This window comes from Hyaena hyaena, unplaced genomic scaffold, assembly GCF_003009895.1.
Source record: "Hyaena hyaena isolate Hyena2069 unplaced genomic scaffold, ASM300989v1 scaffold_930, whole genome shotgun sequence".
Classification (NCBI taxonomy): domain Eukaryota; kingdom Metazoa; phylum Chordata; class Mammalia; order Carnivora; family Hyaenidae; genus Hyaena; species Hyaena hyaena.
In genome coordinates this window covers 172,817-189,535 of record NW_024081561.1, presented here as the reverse complement: position 1 = coordinate 189,535, position 16,719 = coordinate 172,817, and the positions used below count along the sequence as shown (strand labels likewise).

The window sequence follows — 16,719 nt, the reverse complement described above, 5'->3', positions numbered from 1 at the left end:
TTCTTTTTTAACGTTTTTTCATTTTTGATAAAGAAAGACATAGCGTGAGCAGGGGAGGAGCAGAGAGAAAAAGACACAGAATCTGAAACAGGCTCCAGGCTCTGAACTGTCAGTACACAGAGCCTGATGTGGGGTTCAAACTCACGGACTGTGAGATCATGACCTGAGTCGAAGTTGGCTGCTTAATTGACTGAGCCACGCGTGTGCCCCATGGCACAGGTTATTTTAAAGAGATGCCCACAATCACTACTTCAATCTCCTTATTCTCATATTCTTCCTTTAAGTCACAACCTGTTAGAAATGTACCCCCACCATACTAACAAGGTTGCTGGTCTGGGCCACCAATAGCCTCCACATTGTAATGGATACCTTGTTGTGTTCAAATTCCTCAACTACCAACCACCACAGTTGATGAACTACTCTTTCTTGGTTTACTTCCTTCTCTTGATATCAGACCATTTTAGTCTCTTGGCTTTCCCTCCAGGTCACTGTCCAAATATTCTACTACCTTCACTGTCTCGTTCTCCTCTCTGCAATTCTTAAATATGAAGTGGCCAAAAGGCTCATGCCTCAGTTCCATGTAATCACGTACAGACATGATATCCACCTACTCTGCATGTTGACTCACATGTGTATCATTGAATCTTCTTCACTGAACCCAAGACTTTTATAACTTGCTGAAAGTTACCACATGAGTGTCTGGTGAACATCACAAACTTTACAGTCTCATAATAAGCTGGTAATATTTACCAAAAAGTCATATTTATTTTTAGGATATAGCATGAATATTTATTCAAGTATTGAATGTTAAAGCAAAGGAATAGCCTTTATCCTTCTGTCAGCAAGTCCTCTTGCTCAACTCTAGACCTTAACAGTTAAAACTAGACAAGACTAATTAACTTATGCTCTAGCTGATACCCATTGTTCTCATTTCTTATCACACTCTCCTGAGCCATTGATGAAGATGTTTTGCAATTGCAAAAGAAAAAAAACACTGGGAAATACGAATCAAAACCACAATGAGATACTACCTCATACCTGTGAGAATGGCTAAAATGAACAACACAAGAAACAACAGGTGTTAGGGAGGATGCAGAGAAAGTGGAACCCTCTTGCACTGTTGATGGGGATGCGAAGTGGTGTAGCCACTCTGGATAACAGCATGGAGGTTCCTCAAAAAACAAAAAATAGAACTACTCTATAATTCGGTATTTGCACTATGAGGTATTACCCAAAGGCTGCAAAAGTACAGATTTGAAGGGGTACATGCACCATAATGTTTATAGCAACATTACCAATAATAGCCAAATCTCCATCAACTGCTGAATGATAAATAAGAGATGGTATATATATATATAAAATATTTTATTTTATAAAATATTTATTTATATATATATAAAAAATTCATATATCTATATGAATATTATTATATATTATATTATAATATATAACATATAATATAATATAACTATATAATTTATATATATTATATATATATAGGAATATTTTTCAGCCATCAAAAAATGAAATCTTGCCATTTGAGATGATGTGGATAGAGCTAGAATGTATTATCCTAAGCGACATGAGTCAATCATAGAAAGAAAAACAGCATATGATTTCACTCGTATGTGGAATTTTGATTGTGAGAATAAAATTTTTATTTTGAGAGAGAATCCTAAACAGGGTCTGTGCTATCAGCCCAATGTGGGGCTTGTTCTTATAAACCATGAGGTCATGACTGGAGCCTAAATCAAGAGCAGATGTTTAGCTGACTGGGCCAACTAGGCACTCTACCATAATAGTCTCTTAAGGATAGAGAACAAACTATGAGTTGATGAAGGGGAGGTGGGTGGGAGATGGGTTAGATGGGTATTAAGGAGAGCACTTGTGATGAACAGTGGGCACTGAATGTGAATGATGAATCACTAAATTCTACTCCTGAAACCAGTTTTATGCTATATGTTAAATAACTAAAATTTAAATAAAAAATAAAAACAGACATGGCAAAAGTCTGGGGACAAAATCAAATAAACATCATTTAATCTGTATTAGCTATTTTTTAATGCAAGGAATAATGTCATTTATTCTACTATAAAACTGCATGCGCTTCAAGTCCCATGCATATAGTGAGAAATTCAACCCCATATATGATTTATTTATCCTTTCCTTGAGCTAAAAGCTTGTCATCTTGAAAGTGGAAAGGTTTCTTGGTTCTTAGTTCATGATGAATAACCTTGTTTGGTCTTGCTTCTTCTGTCCCACGATAATTAACCCTTTACCATTTGATACTAATAACATTGAGAAATCTAGATGCTGTCCTTTGGGTTCATCCTTTCTATTGAATTCAGTCTCTAAACCAAAAGCTAGGTGATGAGATACCTTCCCAGTTCAATGGGCTCCTCAAAGAGGAGGAGGTAAAGGAATAGCATTCTTACTCTTAATCTCTCATGTAGTAGTATTTTTACATGTTATTCATAAATGAACAACGATATTACCCCCATAATATAAAATCATGTTTGCATACAACACTTCAAATGCAATTTGGGTTAATAAAATATGTTAAGATTTGAAGTTCTTTCTACCAATAATACATCTTCTCACTTCTAGTTCTTGATGATCAAAATTTAATATCCCAGCCCACTTGTATATATATAGTGAATATTTATATCTATATCTATATCTATATCTATATCTATATCTATATATATTCACAATTACTCTACTACTTACACTTAAATCATGTTACAGTTAGCTATAGGTTTGACTCAATATGCAGATATAACATGCATGAAAGTGAAAATGTAATTATAAAGTAGCCAATCTGGGTGGAGGCGGCAGGTATGGCTGCTGAAGGGGGTCAATAAACCTGTGGCAAAAGAATTATCTAGAGAATGGAGAACATCCAGGTAATCAGAGATTACACTTCCAGATCTAAATCAAATTTGGCCATGTCCTGTCTTCCTGCCAAAAGACAGAGGCTCAGTAATGGCTCCCTCAACATCACCTCTCCTTGCCGCAATCATTGTGCTGGACTGAGCATTATACCTCAGGCAACCACAGCAGGCAGAGTGCAGTCTCTGTGGGAAACGTTCAGGTGGTTATGTCCATATCTGCTCTTGTCCAGCTTGGGACCACTGGCACCTAGCACACTGTTTGCAACCTGGAATCCAAGAAGAGTGTAGTTACTAAATGCATGCTTAAGTGAATAAATTAATAAAATATTGAGGCCAATTATATCTCTAGCTTTCAAAAATTCTGAACAATAGGAAAAATAGAGCCAAAATTGCCAGTATTAAAGATACAAATATAATTTATGAACGTTCCTACTTCAAAGACTCTAGAAAATATCTGATGGATGGATGATATTCTGTAGTTTTTTATAAGAGACTTGGTCATTCTGGCAAAAATGATAAAAATTTGTCATAGTTTATGTCTTAGCTTTCAATTTTATAGCAAATTTCTTATTGGAAAATTACTTGTATTTAATGATCTGTGTAGAAGTTTCCTGGAATGTTAAGTATAGCAAATTTGAGCATGAGAGTTATGCAAAAGCTTGGCCATTCCAGGAAACTATATGAAGAAACCAAACCATCACTCTAAATTAATTCAAAGGCCACTACCATGGGTTTCCTTTCACCAATTTTAGTCCTTATAATTTTAATGCCTCATTTACATATGAATGAGTACACTAAAATTATGCTTTCTTTTTTTAACTCTCATATCTTCTTTCTAGAATCAATTGCCTTCTTCCTGAACCATAGATGCTTTAAAATGAGCTTTAATGAAGTTAAATTTCCATATTTGAGAAGATATCCATATTGGATAAGATATTTAAATATTCATTTAGACTTGTCTCCTCTTGTTTCAGAGGAAGTACCCCAGTGGACTGTTCTTGAGAAACACAATCCTGATTCCATTTGTAGTTAAGAACTGATCTGGCTCAAGAGTAGCCTCTAAAACCTGTCACTGTTGATCCCAAGGAAATGCATTGCCTTTGCTGATTTGCCCAAAGAAGATTCCATGTGCATAGTTGCAGTCATTGCCTTTTATAACTCATTTCTCTCTCCAGGTGTCATGGGGGTACACGTAACTGTTGGAAACTTGAATACCTAGAAGCACCCTACCTACACATGAACCATGAAAGAGTCAGCATGTATGGAGAAATATATAGTTCAATATTTTTCAGGTGACTCCTGGTAGAGGCTACATTACACTAAAAATAGACATTTTTTTCTAAAATGTGGGGTACGTAAGAGTATAATTTAAAACTAGGGGTTAATCATATGCCTAAAATGTAATACTGCCACATGGCTGAGATAGGAGAGAAGAAAGGAACTCTCTAGAATCGTATTTTAAAATACTTCCAAGTAAATAAAACCTGAAGGAGAAATCTGTTTTGCTCTTTATTGTTGGAAATCAAGTTTATTTGGAAAACAGCCATGCTGAGCCCTTCTTAAATGGCCTGTGGCTCCTTTGCCGTACCATGACAGGTTTTAACGGTTGGGAAGAGACTATATGGACTGAAATCCTAATATACGTACTGTCTGGCCTTTTACCGAAGAAAAGTTGAACAACTTCTCTTTAAGTATCCTTTGTGTGGATTTGTCACTGGAAAAGAAAAGGTCACTGAAATTTGGGTATAATTGCAGAAATATAGCTGAAAGGTGCTGTCTTCTTTGTCACATTAAGTAAGCAATTGAGGGATTAGTTTCTTTTCTTTTCTTTATTTTTGGAAGAGGATTCTGTCTACTGAATTGAGAATGCCTTTGAGGGTGTTACATTACAGTTCACTTAAATGTGCCATTTATGATATTATCATTTTCAAGTGGCCCTGACTTCTTTTCACGTTTATTTATTTATTTTGAGAGAGAGAAAGAGAATGAGCAGGGGGTGGGCAGAGAGAGGAAAAGAGAGAATCCCAAGTAGACTACACACTGCCAGTGCAGAGTCTGATGTGGAGCTTGACATGGGGCTGGATCTCATGAATTGTGAGATCATGATCGGAGTGGAAATCGAGAGCTGGACATTTAACTGAAAGAGCCACCCAGGTGCCCATGTGGCTCTGACTTTGAAGGTGAATAAATTATGGTTAAAACATAAGGAAGGAGATCCAGCTCAAAACTAGATGCAGCTGTTTTGAGAGTCAACAGCAGCTCCCAGTCTCTGGGCCACCCCAAATGCTGCTAAGCAGTTCTTCTGAGACAAATAATCCAAATCAGAATTAGTTCCCCAAGGGCGAACAGAGAGACCAACCTAAAATGCTATTCCACATGCTTTGAGAAGAAAACTAAGAAGGGGGAGATAATGTCTGGAGAATTAGTGCAAGGAAATCACCTGGAATCTAGAATTGTAGAGTGCAGAATCCCAAGAGCCAGCCCCAAATCTACTTTTAGGAAACAGACACTTTGTCAATATCAACTGATACCATTAAATTCATGTCTAATAGGCAACTCATATATAGATTCAATTAGTCACTACAAGAGTCCTTGTTGAGTAGGTGCCCCATTTTTCTTACTGTGATTTTTGTTTTAATCACACGACCTCTTTTTTATTAAACAGATTTTTTTTTTCATTTTAAATAAAATCTACATGCCTGCAAAACAAATAGTCTCAAACTTAGTTTGGTATCACAGCATAGTTGCATAACATACTGACATTAGAGACTTTTATACACATTTGTGGCACAAAACACCCCTCCAACAATTGCCTTTGGTAAGAGAGAAGGGAGGATTTTCCAACATTCCAGTCAGGCAGAGGGCCTTTTAACACAGTGAAACACAAAATCTTGTTTCTTGAGGAAAGTGTTGCAATATGTAATGGTTTCCTCTTCTTTGAAGATTAACAATTTTTACTACCAACTGAGAAGCCTTTCCCATCTGATTACTATGCATGTCGTTAACTTTATACTTGCATTAGGCCAGATTCTTTCCTTTCCAACCACACTGGCTTCTTTCTGTTCCCTGAATACATCACACCAGTGGTGAGACTTTTTCCCTGCTAATTAGCTTTGGTGTACAAACCTTCCCTACCCTTCCAACACATACACTTCCACACCTACCAAAATTAAACATTGTCTACTCATTCTTAAGTTTCCAATTTAATCTCCCTTAGATGAGGCAGACATTTTGGACACCCAACTGGGTCAAACCCTCATAAACTTTCTTTATACACTTAGTACCTTTATAATGTGCCTGATATTTTATAGGTATATAAGTATTTTATTAAATTAATATGTTATTGAAACTTTCTTTTATCTTTTGAAGACTATAAATGGAAACATGAAGTGTTATTTTAAATCAAGTATTAGCATATCCATTGAGTTCCCATTCTTGTCATTATAAAAGTAATCATTTTAGTGCCCCACCCATTTTTCCGGAGACTGACAGAGAACTGGAGGTTGGTAATGCTAAAATCTCAAAGCATCTGCCAGTATTCCTGAGCTATTTAACAAAGAAATTTGAATTATATCTATTTTGTTCAATAAAATCATTGGGTTCTTCATCCAACAAATATTTAGCAAAAGCTAGTCTTTACCAGACTGTGTTTCTGGCACTGTTGATACAGTGTTGGATAAAACTTGGGATGTTTCGGGGCACCTGGGTGGCTCAGTGGGTTAAACATCGTACTCTTGACTTCAGCTCAGGTCCTGATCTCACAGTTGGGGCACTGAGCTCTGCAATGACAGCACAGAGCCTGCCTGAGATTCTCTCGCTCTGTCTTTTTGCTCTTCCCACTTGCACTCTCTCTCTCTCTCTCAAAACAAATAAACTGAAAACAACAACAAGGAAAATGCTTGTGATGCTTAACTGTAATACAGATGTAAACCATACATAAAGTCTTTTCATTTCAGTTCCCAACTGGGAATTTATGTCAACAAGACAGATTTGGTTTTAGTTCATGCTTTCTTTCCTCTCTCACACTAGTTCTGTGATTCAACAAAATTCTGTATTTCCATAAGTTGTAACATAGGAATCAAATCAAATTCACTGAATAATAGTTTTTGAATGTGGCTACGTACTGCTCTTGAAATTTGAGAGTTCAAAAAGCACATCCAAACTTACACATCATACATGATGTCATTTTATTTGGTTTTGTTTCTGTCTATATATAGCATATTCTTCCTAGTAGATATGTCATAAAATTATATCTTAACATGAAAATAATTCTTGCTGACAAAACACCATGGTGAACTCCATACAATATAGGCGTGAATAACACTTCAATTCTGTTATCCAGGAGCTTATAATCTGTTATAACATGTAACACAAATACACAGATAATAGGAGTATTTGTATATATGTATACACAAATATAAGTGCCAACAAGGAAAGGTGATAACTAGTAAGCATGGTGGTAGAAAAAAAAAGATTTCCAATCTAAAGGAAATGTTTAGATTACTGTTGAAATCCTGATAGATTTTTAACAAAATATTTTTTATCTGCTGAGGAAGAAAGTGAGATTAAGAATTTAGAGTTGCACACCTAGGTGACTCAGTCAGTTAAGGAACAGACTTCAGCTCAGGTCATGATCTTGTGGTTTGTGAATTCGAGCCCTGTGTCAGGCTCTGAAGTGAGCAAAATACTTGGTTGGGATTTTGTCTCTCCCTCTCGTTCTGACTCTCCCCCACTAGTATCTCTCTCTCTCTCTCTCAATCTCTGTCTCTCTCAAAATAAAGATATAAGGGGTGCCTGGGTGGCTCAGTTGAAGTCTCTGACTTCAGCTCAGGTCATGATTTCACAGTTTGTGGGTTCTAGCCCTGCATTGGACTCTGTGCTGACAGCTCAGAGCCTGGAGCCGGCTTCGGATTGTGTGTCTCCCTCTCTCTCTGCCCCACCCCTGCTTGTGCTCTGTCTCTATCTCTCAAAAGTGAATTAACATTAAAAAAAAATTAAAAATAAATAAATAAAATAAACTTAAAAAATTAGAGGATATTTAAAAAAAGAAGTTAGAGTAATAAAAGCATCACAGTGCTTTTATATTTTCATCTGTAACATTGTTCCATGTGATAAGCTCATAGGTTATTCTTATGTTGACCCTTCAGTGAAGCAACTACTAAATTATACTACTGAATTTCTACTTTCTTAGCCAAGAGTTTCCATTTGTTTTGTGTGTACTTAAAAGATTTCAGTCATTAAAAATTTCAAGATGCTTTTCGGTCTTGGGTATATATACTTAGGAGGCTAAATTAATGCCAAAATTTCATGTTTCTAATTGATCAGATCTTTAGGGATGCACTCTTGCCACACATTAAATATATGTATCAGAAACTCAAAATTCTGGCATTTCACTCTTACCACAAATGACTTTTTAATAAGCAGATACTGCCTTGTGAAGGAATACTGTGTTTTGTGAGATAACTAACTGTACTAATTGGTCAGAAATAAATATGTTCTCTTTGTATATTTCTGGATGCCGTGTAACAAGAGCCTTTGTACTCTGTAGGTTTGATAGCATTTTAAAATACCAGCCTTAACAAATGCAGTTAGCTAGGCATATTTGCCATATTCCAAAAATAGTAGTTAAAAGAAGACTTCCCTTTGAAGCTTACAAGTATTATAACTTTAGTGTTAGGACAAAAGAACAGAGTATGACACCAGGATATGACTCTCTGATTGCATATTTGGATGAACAATTTTCGAAAGAAACTTGAGAATTGGAACCCTGTCTCCCATGACCCAGGCTCACTTCCCAGTCTTGGGTGGAGAGCATTTGTGAGATTGAGGTGATAACCCAGCAAAAAAAATTGAAGAAATAATCATAGAAGCCCTGAAAGGTATAATAAGAAATCTCCTCCTTTCTTTTAAAATTTCTTGTCTTCAAAGAAACACATACCATGTTGTTTTGATTTCTGATTTAGGTATAATACACAATCATTGTGCATAGCTTAAATAATATAGATTATTGAAAATACAACATTCATCCATAAATCTATAATATAGTAAGTGTTGGTTTGCCACTTTGGGAGTTTCTTGGGTAAAATCTGAAAGTGACCCTTATACATGGAAGGCAAGATGACCTGGAGAAAGAGGCAGCACACTCCAGGTTGCTGGGTGACCATTTTAATAAGGAAAAAAACTTACACACAAGGCTTGTTTTAGGAGGCTGCAAAATGAGTATCCCTCTGCAATCACCTGCCAGCATCTTACAAGGTGAGAGGCCTTCGCTGGGGATAGTCACATACAGAGTCCTCCCAACACAACAGCGTAGTGATCCCTCAAGGCTGAGTCCTTGAAAACAGCTCCCACTGTGTGAAAAGTGGGCAGAAGATACAGCCCAAGGCCAGGGACAGGGGTGGGAAACCAGTAATTGCCTGGGCCCAGCTTGTTGGTTACTCACCATCATGTCCTCTTGATGACTCCTCTGACATTCCACCCCTGATGACAATCTTAGGATCTTACACACTCGCATCTTCCACGAGGTGCCCTGAGCAGTTAGCAAGGGGTTTCACTAGCATGGAGGAGGCTGATTTGGTGGCTTCCTGGCTGTATGGGCCAGAGAAAATAGATAATGGTTCCCAAAGTAAGTAACATGTTTTTTTTCCACCAAAAGCCCCATGATCTGAATTAAGTTCCATAGGCTGGGGATCAAATCACTAGGGGCATTCACTTCTGTTCTCATGTGATTTAATAAAGATGACATATGAACAGAAGCATCAGGTATGAACACACAACATTCTGTTTGGATAATGGCACAGGTGCGTCCTGCAAGCAGTAGTAATGTCCAAGGCCATCGTGTTTTGGAGGACAGCTTTTCTCAGGAAAGGCATTTCAGTGTTCAGTGAAGTGAACAGGTTTTGCTAGCTATTATTTAAGGCTTGTTGGGTGAATTTAGTAGGGGCTTCTACATCCGCTATAACATCCTCCAGGCCAATGAAAGGAACAAAGACAGTGTCCAAATGATCACACCAGTGGAAACTAAAATGTGCCCACCTAGCCTTGAGGAGAGGGAACTTGGCAATTCTTGTTGCCATGGAACCAATTCTTCCCCTTGTCCAAGGGAAACTGTCAGAGTGCAGCTCCAGTCGGGTCCAGGGGTCCATGAAGGATGGACAGTGTCGGTGAGGGATGGAGTGAGAAAGTCACAAGAACCTTTCTGGTCACCAAGCAGGCATCTCTGCCCTGATGCTTTTGGTGTCTTTATAGGTCAAACATTAACATGGCATCAGAAAATGGAATGTTTACAATGGGTATTGTATTCTCTGTGAAATAATGGTTTTGGAAAATGTACAGAAACAGGTTTTACAGAAGTCTTCTTGCAGAACTGCCCCAATTATAGTGAGTTTGAGTATCTAAGAAAATAACATTGTGTTCTCATTTTATTAACATTAAGATTAAGTCATAGGTTTGTAGATACTCTTATCTATCCTCATCACAGCTTCCAGGGTAAGGGATGGTGTTTGTTGAATGTAGGCCTTAGGGAAGGGACTGCTATACATCACCAGTTAGCAAAGGTATATGTGGTAACTTATGTTCTCTTCTTATCTGTTCCTTCTTTCTAAGTTGGGCTCTTTGTCTCTGGACAAGACTTGATTTTCCAGTTATATTCTTTATTGCACCAGAAAGCCAATCATGCATTTAAAGAGTTTAGCTCATTTCCAATACATAGAATGGCCTCTTCGAGTGTATTTACCTTTGTGTCTAGTTTTATGATTTTTTGAATAGCTAGGGCATGAGAGACATTTTTGGTTAGCTGATTTAATGTTGAGCTGTATGAACCTCTTGGACTAACACAACCGTAGAAACAGAATTGTACATGTAAAGGTCAATCTTTTATGAGTAAGGGTCATTAGCCTGTTCATAGCTCAAGGGAAAGTATGGAAGGAAACAGGACCTGCTGGAGCCACGATGTCAGTTCCCATAATCAAAAGAAGAAGTTCCCACAATAAGTTCCTTCACAAGTTGCAATCATCATACCAGGGCCAGAATAAGAGGACAAGTCACTCCTGATATTGATCAACAAGGTACCTTAGGGGTCGGTGCTCAAGCAGAAATAACTGAGTGGGGGTGGGTATCGGTCATCATCTGATTGGCAAGAGACCATGCAAATTTGCTTTAACCTTACCAGGATTTTTCTCAACTAGTGGGCTCAGAATGACTCCCAACAGAAAACCCAGGGTATAGTGGTCCAGCCACTCATGTGGAAGCCATAGCCAGTGGTTTGTTGCCACATATCACTGGGTCCCACTGGGGGTTGCTTAGTAAATACCTGGGTGGCATGACCAGTCATTGCCAAGCCAGTTGCTATCCTTTAATGTGGCAGAATGACCCTATAGTTCCAGTGATATTTATCCTGTATTACTGATACAGTTGAATTGGTTCTGTTTAGAGTGATTTTTCTGTTCCCAGTATGGGGCTGCCTGCCTGCTCCAATGCCCATAATCTGGAGTGAGCTCCATGAACCCATCCCAAATCTGAGCATAGTCACCCGTGGCTCTGATGGTAGTATTTTTAGAACCCTTTTGGTCAGCAGTTTGATGGGCTACCTGTGTGGTTTGATTGACAGATAAAGATACTCATGTCCAGTGTTAGTGTGTGTAACAGGCCAGGTTTCTGGATCAGTATGGGTAATATCAGACAACAGCATACTAGTCTTAGCTTGTTTTCCCTTACTGGAACGCTTTATGGGCTTCCAATCCCTTCCCTGTAGTGGTGATACCCACCATGGCTATCCTGATGAGCTGGAGATGGGCAGCTGCCCACATACCCAGTAGCTGAACTGATTCCTTTATTAGGCATATACATGGGTCCATTTAGAAAGATATTTCCATTAGGTGCCCATTCTGTGATCAGACACATCAGGAGCAGCAGAAGTCTAATGTCAAAAAAACATATACTTAGTAGGAACTTACGTGAGAAGGGCTTCCTCTTCTGCAAGAATTACACTTGTGGCTTGATCCTTAGATGTTTATGGGACTGCAGCTTTAGGAACTTGACCTGACTGTACATCCCATACATGTTGACCAGAGGAAGCAGCACTGTCAGTCATGAAGAAGTAGACAGGGGAAGTGATAAGCCAGACCAGAATTCCCACCTTCTCCCGTCTTCGAATCGTGCATGCATGTTCCATTCCAAGTACGGTGCATTTCTACAAGTCCAGCTTACAGCAAGAAAACAGAATCTCAGTGGAGACCCATTCTGGGGATGGGGGCGGGGGGAGTAATTCACACATCCTGACAGTGTGACCCATTGCAAATCCCAGTAGATAATGCCTTTCCCAGCCATGAGGGGACTTGGTGTTCTCAGCAGCATAGCATGTTGATCCACAGTGAGAGTCAGGGTGATGGCTGTCTCTTGTGCCTTCCATATCTTAAGGTGCTGGGTGCTTCAGCAGGGGTCCCCAGTCTGGCATATGGGGCAAGAGGCCCAGCTGGTGGATCATTCAAATGTATTAGGTTCTGGGACAGTATTTTAGTCCACACAGCCAAGGTGGTTTTACCTTTTAGTCACTTAATTATGACCTTTGAAATGTGATGACACCCTTTTCGCAACCACTGTCTATTTGATGATGGTGTCCATACATCATACTAAACTTCTTTAATCACCTAATAATGGCAGCCTGGTTTCCATGGTGACAAGAAAAAATTTGGGTGAGGCCAGAGGTAGAGCATATTTAAAGTATCACTTAGAAGGAAGAGGTCAATGTAACCAATTTGTTGATCCCTTACGAGTTGGGAACTCATGCAGATGGCCCCAGAATCCTCTGGAGTTGCCTTGAGCATTGCGTAGAACATGTGAGACATGCCATTACTGAATTAACCAAGTACCTGTATTTCAGGGGAAATCTGGCATCCTTGGCAATGTGCCATTCCATGCAGGTGCTACAATGACCCTTTTATTTTCACCCTATTTGAGGTATATACTAAAAGGTCAGTAGCTAGGACTCAAACCCCAGCTAGGACATCAGCTTCTTGATTGCCAGGGGTGTCAGTACGTTATGAACCAGGACATGGAAAACAGTGAGGATTGTCTCAAGGTCTTACAGTTGAACCCAAATGTCTTCCCACATATCCTACCCCAAAGGGCCTACTCACAATGAGCCACTCCTCAGTATTTTATTCTCCAAGCCATAGAACTAATCCCTTTAGAAAAGCTCAACTATCAGTTGAAAGCCAAGGCCTGTGAGTGATAACCAGCCAAACCATCCAAGTTCAGCTCATTGGTTCTTGTGGTTCCTTCATGAGAGGCTCTACCTGGAAGAGTGTATACTGTGAGGGGCTATTGCTGTGGAGGTGTATCTGGTTTCTGTCCCCTTCTAGAACTGGAGACAAAAGCCCAGGGGCACTCTCTCCTTTTGTTGTCTTTGCAGCAGTGCCCAATCCATATCTTCTGAGGCCACAGACACATCTAATTCAAGTGGTAGCCCTTCTTGGATGATGCCCAGAGCTGTCATCAGTTTCACTAGTATTTTTACCTTATCAAAGATGGCTTGCAGCTCTCCTCCTCTGTCCCACATGGATTCTGTCTTTAAAAGGTGGTATAAGAGATGGATTATGCCAAATGGGGGAATAAAACTCCTCCAAACCCCTAAATCCTTACAAAGTCTCATACCTCTTTCACAGTTTTAGGAGTTGGATAAGCTGGCATCTTATCAAGAGTTCTGGGGCGACATACATATTACCTGAATAAATGTCTCCCACAACCTTATGTTGGCGCTTCGGCCTTGAATTTTCTGTGGGTTCAACACCCATCAATTTCTTCCCAGATATTCCAGCAAAGCCTGCAGAGTATCCTGCAGCAGAAGGAAACCTTCATATATCATCATTGTAATAGGCCCACTTTAATGATGTGGAAAAGGAGAATCAGGATAGGCCCCCAGCTACCATCCCATGACATATAGTGGGGCTGTGCAGGTAACCTTGGGAAAGAACTTGAAAGATCTGGGGTTGCCCCTCCCACATGCAGCCAAATGGACTTTTGACTCAGTGATCAGGACAAGGCTTTTGCTAAGTTTGTTACAACATGGGATACATCTAGGACTATGGCCAAGGTATGCAAGATGGTGGCAATATCGAGCACAGCCATGTGGATGGGAGTCATTATCTTGCTCACTTCTTTGCAATCCTTTGTCATCTGCCATGAGCCATCTGACTTTTGTACTGGGCTATTGAAAGCACAATGTGGAGGGTGTAAAATATCCACTCAGTGCAGTTTTTGGATAGTTTGTCCTAGCTCCTTATGCCCTCAGCAATTTATATTGTGTGACACTTACCACTTTTTAAAGGGTGGTAGGCTTATGGGTTCCCAGTTCATGCTTTCCCTCAGCAGTGGCTTGATGACTAATCTGTTAGTGGAATTCACGAATAGAGGTTTGTAGAGTTTTACTTTGTAGGGTATCAGTGCCCAATATGTTTTCTGGTAGTAGAAAGATACAATTCTATATTCTTGGGGTAGAACACCCAATTTCCATGGTCAAAATGAACTTCCTGACAACAATTGTTTGCGCTCCATAACCATTGATGGCACTGGGTGGGGGGGGGGGGGTGCAGAAGATTTCTGAGGGTTACTCGTATTAGAGTACATTTGGTTCCAGTATCCACCAGAACCATCCCCTTTTGTTTATTTCTGGAGGACCAGTGAAGAGTGAGCTCAACCCGAGGCCTGGTGGTGAAGCAGTCTTGGCCTGCATCCTATATTCAGGACATGAGAGGCACCCATTCAGACTAGGACTGTATCCCTGAGAACCCTGTTAGAGCAGGTGGGGCATCAGGGCTGCAAGCGGCAAGTAGGGACAGGTGTGAACTGTTGTTCAGCTTTTGACGTCTTCCTTAGGTTTACCAACTCAATGTGCTGAACATTTTACAGGCTTTTGCGATAGCCTTCTGACTTTTTGAATTCCTTCTCGGTCATAGGACTTTCCCTCTTATTCCCAGGATTTGTCATTTCCACCCACATCAACAATGGAATGCCTAACATCATAGATGTCTTGTCTCACAACTGTGCTCAGCATGAACATCAGCATCCCATATCCAGTGCTAGGGGTTTGCTCAAGCATTTTGGCTTTCATGTCTGCATTGAATGTGACCCGATCGGAGCTTTCAAAGACAGAGGTCTCCTTCCCAACTTCCTAAGAATATGTTGTACTTTCTCTATAGATTTCCCATGTCCCACGTGCCCAGGGAGATACCTGCCATTTGGCCAAGACTCCTTGCAGGATACAATAACAACTCATATGGGAGTGAATGCCTTGAATCCCTTGAGTATCACTAAGGTGCCATGGGAAGGCAGGGTGTGTGGTGATGCTGCTTATTTTCTCTGCCTCCTGCCAAGTGAGAGAAATGCTGTGACCTCCATAACCCACAAACACTCCCCAACCATGCCTGTAAACTTTCCCTGACCTGTGCTGGAACCTGGCATCTATACCAATAAGCTTAGTGGGAGACAATCTCTCATTATGAACATTCCTTGAATTGGGAGGTGCCAGGCTGTCTGGGGTTATTGCTACTGTGCTTTTTCCCTTCCTTTGTGTTAAGGGTCAGACACCGGGCATTTTGTCTCTTTCACTGTCAATTACTGCAACATACTTCTCTTAGTTTTCAACACCTTTCCAGAGATTCCACCTCTTAGCATCCCAATCACGAGCACTCAGCTCTCCGACCCTAAATCCACAGCAGTTTGCACCGTCCTAGCTTTGCAGAATTGCACACTAAGCTCTCTGACTAATTTACTCTTCCTGCCTGGAAGCCAGCAGAGTAACAGACCATGACATGTCATTCTCTAATTTCAGCTCTGCCCTCAACTTTTAAACTCAGGCTTCAGCCTCTAGTCGGGCACCAGTGTCCAGCTGAACTGCCCACCACAGCGGCCAGCCCACTGAAGCAACCATTCGCTTCCCTGCTTTGCCACAGTATGCTGTGTGTATGTCTTCAAACAAACGCATTAGACCAGCAAGTGTTTTCAATCACCCCTGTACTCACGTGGCAATTCACCAGCGTCTGAGAAATGGGCCGCCCCTCCCCACACAGAAGTGGATGGCTAACTATGCATTTCCTCCATGGATGCTTCTGTCTCAAGACCCCTTTCTTCTGACTATTGAGTGGCTGCCAATTGTTGATCCTTCAAAACCTTAGGAGCTTCCCAAATGAAATCTGAAATCAACTCCTAGACAGAGGATGGCAAGGAGAGATGCAAAACAGAGGCAGACCACTCCAGATTTGTAGCTGGCAGGTTTAGTAAACAGGGAAACTTACATATGAGACTTTCCTGGGTGCCTGAAAAATGAGATCACTGCACCAAACTGCCACATCTTAAAAGCTTTTAGAGTGGCTTTAGGTGCCTTTAGTCACATTTACCATCCACATGGACACATCACATGGACTCCTCAGCATATTGCTCTCTCAAGGATTCATTCTTGAAAATGTTTCGCACTGTGGGAACAGTGGGCAGAATGTACATCCCAAGGGCAAGAGTAAGGAAAGGCGTGAGGAACCTCTGGTTACCCAGACCCAGCTCATGTGTCAACCAGTGGATCACATCCTCTCAGTGATCTCCAACCGTAAGTAACAGTATATTTCGTTTATTGGTTTCTTTCAGTTAAATTTAGTGGTAAAAAGTATAGGCAAAAACTCTTCTATTCTGGTTCAAATTTATGTGTAAATAATATCAAACTCTCCTGTGTTCACTTCTTGTGGGAAACAGAAAAATGGAGGTGCATGGCAGGGTGTTAAATAGGGAGTTTCTGTTGAACTGATTGGATAGAATATACTAGAGTCGCTGGTTATTT

The 16,719-nt window shown here is 40.1% G+C and overlaps 1 long non-coding RNA gene across 1 annotated transcript; it reads right to left on the bottom strand.

The window, feature by feature from the left end:
• Positions 1-9,062: 9,062 nt before the first annotated feature.
• Positions 9,063-12,402, bottom strand: LOC120222932. The gene is made up of 3 exons (XR_005526147.1): positions 11,849-12,402; positions 9,337-9,482; positions 9,063-9,244 (listed from the first exon to the last, which is right to left on the bottom strand). It is a non-coding gene; the product is annotated as an uncharacterized LOC120222932 (long non-coding RNA).
• Positions 12,403-16,719: the final 4,317 nt, after the last annotated feature.